The sequence below is a fragment of the Saimiri boliviensis genome, chromosome 19, assembly GCF_048565385.1.
Source record: "Saimiri boliviensis isolate mSaiBol1 chromosome 19, mSaiBol1.pri, whole genome shotgun sequence".
Lineage (NCBI taxonomy): Eukaryota > Metazoa > Chordata > Mammalia > Primates > Cebidae > Saimiri > Saimiri boliviensis.
The window spans coordinates 42111392-42117447 of record NC_133467.1 but is presented as its reverse complement, the minus strand read 5'-3'; the positions used below and the strand labels follow the sequence as shown (position 1 = coordinate 42117447).

Below are 6056 nucleotides of genomic sequence, written 5' to 3'. Positions count from 1 at the left end.
GACTTTAAGTCCCGGGGTGCGTGTGCAGATCTTGCAGGATTGCTACGTAGGTCTACACACGCCATGGTGGTTTGCTGCCTCCATCCCTCCATCACGTACATTAGGTATTTGTCCTAATGCTATTTTTTCTCAATATTCCCATCCCTTGCTATCCCTCCCTCGCCCCCCACCCTCAACAGACCTCAGTTTGTGATGTTCCCCTCCTGTGTCCTTGTGTTCTCGTTGTTCAGCATTCTCTTACGAGTGAAAACGTGGTGTTTCGTTTTCTGTTCTTGTGTCAGAATGTCTTGGATCGACATTTCATTTGCACATCAGAAAATGAGGCAAAATCCACTCTGGTCTTAGGGCCAGAGAAGAGCTGTTGAGGCCTCCCTCACGGAACACACTCTCTCAGTTTACCAGAGTTTCCTGTACCGAGAGGAGATTTCTGCCAACAGTAGTGTTATATTCTTTTTGCCTTCGCTCTTTTTCTTTTGCCCAAGGAGGCCAGATGATTGTCAGAACGGGAATTGGGACTTCCTGGGTGCCTTTCCCCCTCTTCCGTGTAATATGTAATGACTGCCACCTATCAAGTGGGATTGGGAGACAGGGAATCTCTCATTTTCTTCTTTGTATACTCCTGTGTTTGTTTCGTTGGTTTGGGCAACATTTTCCTACCAGAAATGAAGATTTGTTGGATTTAAAACAAAAAGTAATCAGCCATGGTTTGCATTTCTATAAAACACTCACACCAGGCCATACTCACCTGCTGTGACTCAAAGTCAACCATCAACTGTGGAGGTCAGGAGGCAGGGCCCTGACATGTAAGCACAGTGTGCTTTCTGAGAACTTGGCCAAGTTGATGCTATTCCAATTTCTCAATGTACCATGACCCATTAATTGTGGTTTTAAAAGCGTACATGAATGCTACTGAAACCCCAGGGATTCCGTCTAGATCCTGCTTCTCAACACAAAGCCAACCACTGAGACATTGAGTATTGCCAAGGAAGAAGCTTTAATCAGGTGCTGCAGCTGAGGAGATGGGAGATCAGTCTCAAAGTGATCTCCCTGATCAACTAAAGTTCAGGGTTTATATAGCAGGGAAGAAACGTAACTGTGTGGCAAAAGAGGAAGTAGGGAGGGGTGAGGAAGCACACATGATGAATGAGGGGCCTGGCATCTCACTGTCTGGATGCTGTGACTGAGTTTCACGTCTATGATGCTTTTTGAGAGACCTGTGCATCCTTTCCTGAGGAAGGAACTCAGGTAAAACAAATGTAAGTTTCTTTTACTGGATTGCTTGACCTCAGGAGTTTGAAACCAGCCTGGGTAATATGGCAAAACCCTGTCTCAAAAAAAAAAAAAAAAAAAAAAAAGGATGAAAAAGTAAAGGAGAGAAAAATCTCTGAACTAAACTTACCCCTTAAACTTTGACCTTGAAATTCTCATGTGCCCACCTCTGCTGCCTAGAGGAATAGGGGGCCATCAGGCAGAAGACAGGGGCATGTGGGATTGTTGAGCCTAATGGAGTGAATGGTTTTAATTTCTGGTTCTGTGTTTCATGAAAGCAGTTTATTTTGATTGTCATCTTCTGAGGACAAGGCACTGATTGGTGTGAACGTTCAAGATTTAGCAGGAGTAGCTGCGTTTTTCAGACCCAGGAGACAAAGCCCTGTAAGCTAACAGCACAGGGATTAGTGAATAGGACGTTTGTACTGCAGAAAGTCCTGTTTCTCTCTAACATGTCCCAAATGAAAGCACTGTGATTTGGTGTTCACTAGTTACTGCCTGCAGGAGTTCAAACCATTGCAGGAACGTGGTGAGGTTACTCTTTGTATGTACCTAGTTGCTAGCATTCTAATGACAGAACCGTGAACAAAAGCATCAAAAATGTGACAGGGCCTATGGCAAACTTATCAAATCAGACAATTAACTTTTCTCCCCATCATTTAACAAAATGGTAAATACAAAGCACAGTTTTGGAAATTTAGTATGAGGATAAATAATTTCCTTTTCTTTAAACACCATATAATAAGGAAAAGTGACAGTAAACGCACAGTCATTTTTTTCAGCTATGTTATTTATTTCTTCGTTTTGACACAGCGTCTCCCTCTGTGGACCAGGTTTCAGTGCAGTGGCAGGATCTCAGCTCACTGCAACCTCTACCCCCACCTCTCAGGTTCAAGTGATTCTCCTGCCTCAGCCTCCTGAGTAGCTGGAATTACAGGCATGCACCACCGTGGCCAGCTAATTTTTGTATTTTTAGTGGAGACAGGGTTTGGACATGTCGGCCAGGCTGGTATCAAACTCCTGGCCTCAGGTGATCTGCCCACCATAGCCTCACAAAATGCTGGGATTACAGGCATCAGCCACCACATGCGGTCTTCTTTTAAGCTATTTGAAAAGAGCATAATTTCCTATTTCCAAGATTGGTTTCTGGATACAGTACTAATAACAGATTAGGTCACTGTCACCACTAAAATCTTCAAACCAGTGCGATCTTTGTACATGTATTGTTTTCAAGTACACACATGAAGGTCCAGCAGTGATACAGGCTAGGGATCAAAAATCAATAGAAATTCACACATCTATTTAATATTATTATTATTACCAGTAAATCCAAACAAATGCCTCTTAATTTTAATAATGGTAACACAGCTAAAGGAGGTTAAGAGAAATCCCAATCAACATAATTTCCTTAAGGATGAGGCCAATCTCTTCTGAACACGAAAACTTTGTCCCCACATCATGGTTTTTCCTCATTAAAGGAAAGGATCCACAACAACTCACGTGATTGATTGAAACCATCTCAAGTTCCTGATTGCACTGAATGAGCACACCAATTAAAAGAGACTGGCAGAATGGAAAATGGGGTTCACCTGTATGTTGTCTACAAGAAACATGTTGTCTACAAGAAACCTACTTTCAATAAGAAGACACAGAGATATTTGAAGTGAAGGGATGGGGAAAGGTATACCGTACTCACCGTAATCAAAAGAAAACTGGAGTGGCATCCGGGCACCGTGTGAGCCTGTAATCCCAGCACGTTGGCAGGCCGAGGCCGGTGGATCACTTGAGTTCAGGACAAGCCTGACCAACATGGAGAAACCCTGTCTCTACTAAAAATACATACTTAGCTGGCCATGGTAGTGCATGCCTTTAATCCCAGCTACTAGGGAGGATGAGGCAGAAGAATCATTTGAACCTGGGAGACACATGTTGCACTGAGTCGAGATCACACCATTGCACTCCAGCCTGGGGAACAAGAGCTAAACTGAGTTGGAAAAACAAAAGAAAGAAAGAAAGAAAGAAAGAAAGAAAGAAAAAGAAAATAAAAAACGAGAGTATCTAAATTAATTTGAGACAGAGCCAATTTCAGAGGGAGAAAAATCATGGAGATAAAGAGAATCATTACACAATGATAAAGAGGTCACTTCTTCAGGAAGATAGGACAATCCTTAATAAGTATGCACCTAACAACAGAGCATCTAAATACAAGAAGCAAAAACTGGGAGAACTTCAAGGACAAATAGACAGATTGGCTATGACCATGGGAGACGTCAGCATCAGTAATGGACACATCGCGGAGGCAGGAAATCAGTAAAGATACAGTGGAACTGAATGCCACCATCAGTCACCTGGGTCCGACCAACTTTTTAGATAATTTCCTCCAACAAGAGCAGAATACATATTCTTTTTAGGGTCACATGGAACGTTCACCAGGATCCACCGCATTCCGGCCCATAAAACACACTTCGACACATTTAATGGGATAGAACTCACACCGACTATGCCCTCCAGTCAAAGTGTGGAACTGAAGTAGAAATCAGTAACAGACAGATGGCTGGAAAACCCCAAACTGGAGACCAGGCCACACACTTCTAATCACACATGGGTCAAGAAAATGTCTCGGGACTAATGACATATTTTGAGCTAAGTAAAAATGAACATACAACTTGTAAAAAATGTCCAGGTGCAGCAAAATTGGTGCTTAGAACGTCATAATATTGACTGCATATGTTAGCAAAGATAAAAGATCTATAATCAATAATTCAAACTTACACTTCAGGAAACTCAAAAAACAAGAGCGAATTAAATTTAAAGTGAATGGAAGACAAGAAGCTATAAAATTAGAGGAGAAATCAAGGAAATGGAAAACCAGAAATCAATAGAGAAAACTCAACAAAACCAAAAGCAAGTTCTTTAAAATCATCAATGATATTGATAGACATCTAGGTGGTGAACCAAGAAACCATGAGAGAAGATACAAATTACTCATAAGAAAAATAAAAGAAGGTCCTCACTACTGATCTCACGGACATTAAAGGGAAAACAGATGAAGATTATCAACAATTCTCTGCTCGCAAATATGAGGACTTGGATGAATTGGACCAAGTCCTTGAAAGGCACAGTCTACCCAAACTCACACAAGGAGAAACAGATAACCTAAATAGATCTCTACCTGTTAATCAAATTGAAGCAACCATGAATAAAGCACCAGGTCTAGATGGTTTCACTATCAAACAGTTAAGGAAGAAATGATACCAATTCTCTCTAGAAAGTAGAAGCCGAGGGAACACGTTTTAACTCTGGTCTAAGAGGCAAACATTAGGAGCAAGCCCAGACACATGGTTTTGAACCAGGGCGTTGAACTAGTCTGGACTGCTAACCAGCTCCGAAACTCAGCCCTGGAAAGAAGTGTAGAAGCAAGAAGGAAACACAGCTTCCGGGAACTGGGAAAAACGGCGACCCTCCCATGGAGCCCAAGGCAGGTGTGAACCGGTGTGTGAAGGCTGATGTTCGCAGGTAGGAAAGAGCACGATGGAGACAAGTGTTCTCCGTTCTGCTCTTGCTTCTGACTCCGTGGCTACGGACCAACCGCGGCTCCCACCGCTTCACAGAAGAGATTTGTCAGCGGCTCTGAATCCGCCAGGGAGGCAGCTGCCATGTGACGTCCTGGGCCCAGGTGAGCTTCTCTGAGGAAACGAGGAGATGGAAACGGGGGAGGACAAACCAGACGATCGCGGGGCTCTCCTTTTGCAGGTTTCCTCCCCAGACCTGCAGAGCTGATGATCGTCATGACCTCCGCACCGCGCTGCTTAAAGAGAAGCATGAAATAGAATCCCCTGGACAGAAGATTTGCCTGGCGGGGTGTAAAACCAACAGGGGTGACAGAAATGAGTTCTGGGGCCGTGCTGCTCTCCAGTCGGGGCCCGATGATAGTTTTGCCAAGATGACCAAGGACTGGGGTCTTTGTGGACAGAAAGGTCCGAGGCCCCTCTCCGCAGCGCCCCTCATCTGCAGGTGGGTTCCTCCCCACACCCCTCCCCTCTCCCAGGGCCCCGTTTTCCCTCTCTGCGTGGTCTGCCAGACCCTGACAGCTTCTATGACGCTGTGACCTATCTAAGGGACAGACGGTTATGGTAAGGAAATGTAAAAACCACAGGGAACTGCATTGGCCGGGAATCGAACCCGGGTCTCCTGCGTGGGAGGCAAGAATTCTACCACTGAACCACCAATGCCAGCCGGATGAGCCCTCCGGCCTTTCCTTGGAAACAGGTGCGCTACGGCCATGGGAAAAGGAGTCAAGATTTTCCCCGTGTGCTCTTTGGAAGATATCACTCACGACAAAGACACCCAGAGCGAAGGCTCGCGTTGGAGATTTGTATCGGGCAATACCACAAGGTTAAGGCTTTGCATTAAAACAGCTGACTTCATAAAGCCTTATTCTGAAGTGGGCTCTGTACAACCGGGTAACAATCCTCTGTGGGAAAACATCAGAAATGCGCCCAGTGTCTTGTCTCTGGTCCCGTATCCAGTGGGCGCCTGTGGAAAGTTCCTGCCTCGCTTCTTGATATCCTGTCCTTGCCGTCCCGTGGCTTGGTGCCTCCCAGACCCTTTCCTCCCGTTCTTGAGATGAACATCAGCACTTTCCCCAAAACGACCTTCAGAACCCAGGGACCTCGGACTGGGAAGCGGGACTCCTGGGACTGTGCCTGGGAAAATCCAGGAGACCTGCTTGATATTTGAGCTTCTCTCCGCGTAGACCTCTCCAATTCCGGAAAAACACCCCGGAT

At 45.0% G+C, this 6056-nt stretch overlaps 1 non-coding gene across 1 annotated transcript; it reads right to left on the bottom strand.

Annotated features, from left to right (window-relative positions):
- Nucleotides 1–5430: 5430 nt before the first annotated feature.
- Nucleotides 5431–5501, bottom strand: TRNAG-CCC (transfer RNA glycine (anticodon CCC)). The gene has a single exon. It is a non-coding gene; the product is annotated as a tRNA-Gly (tRNA).
- Between the last annotated feature and the right edge of the window lie 555 nt (nucleotides 5502–6056).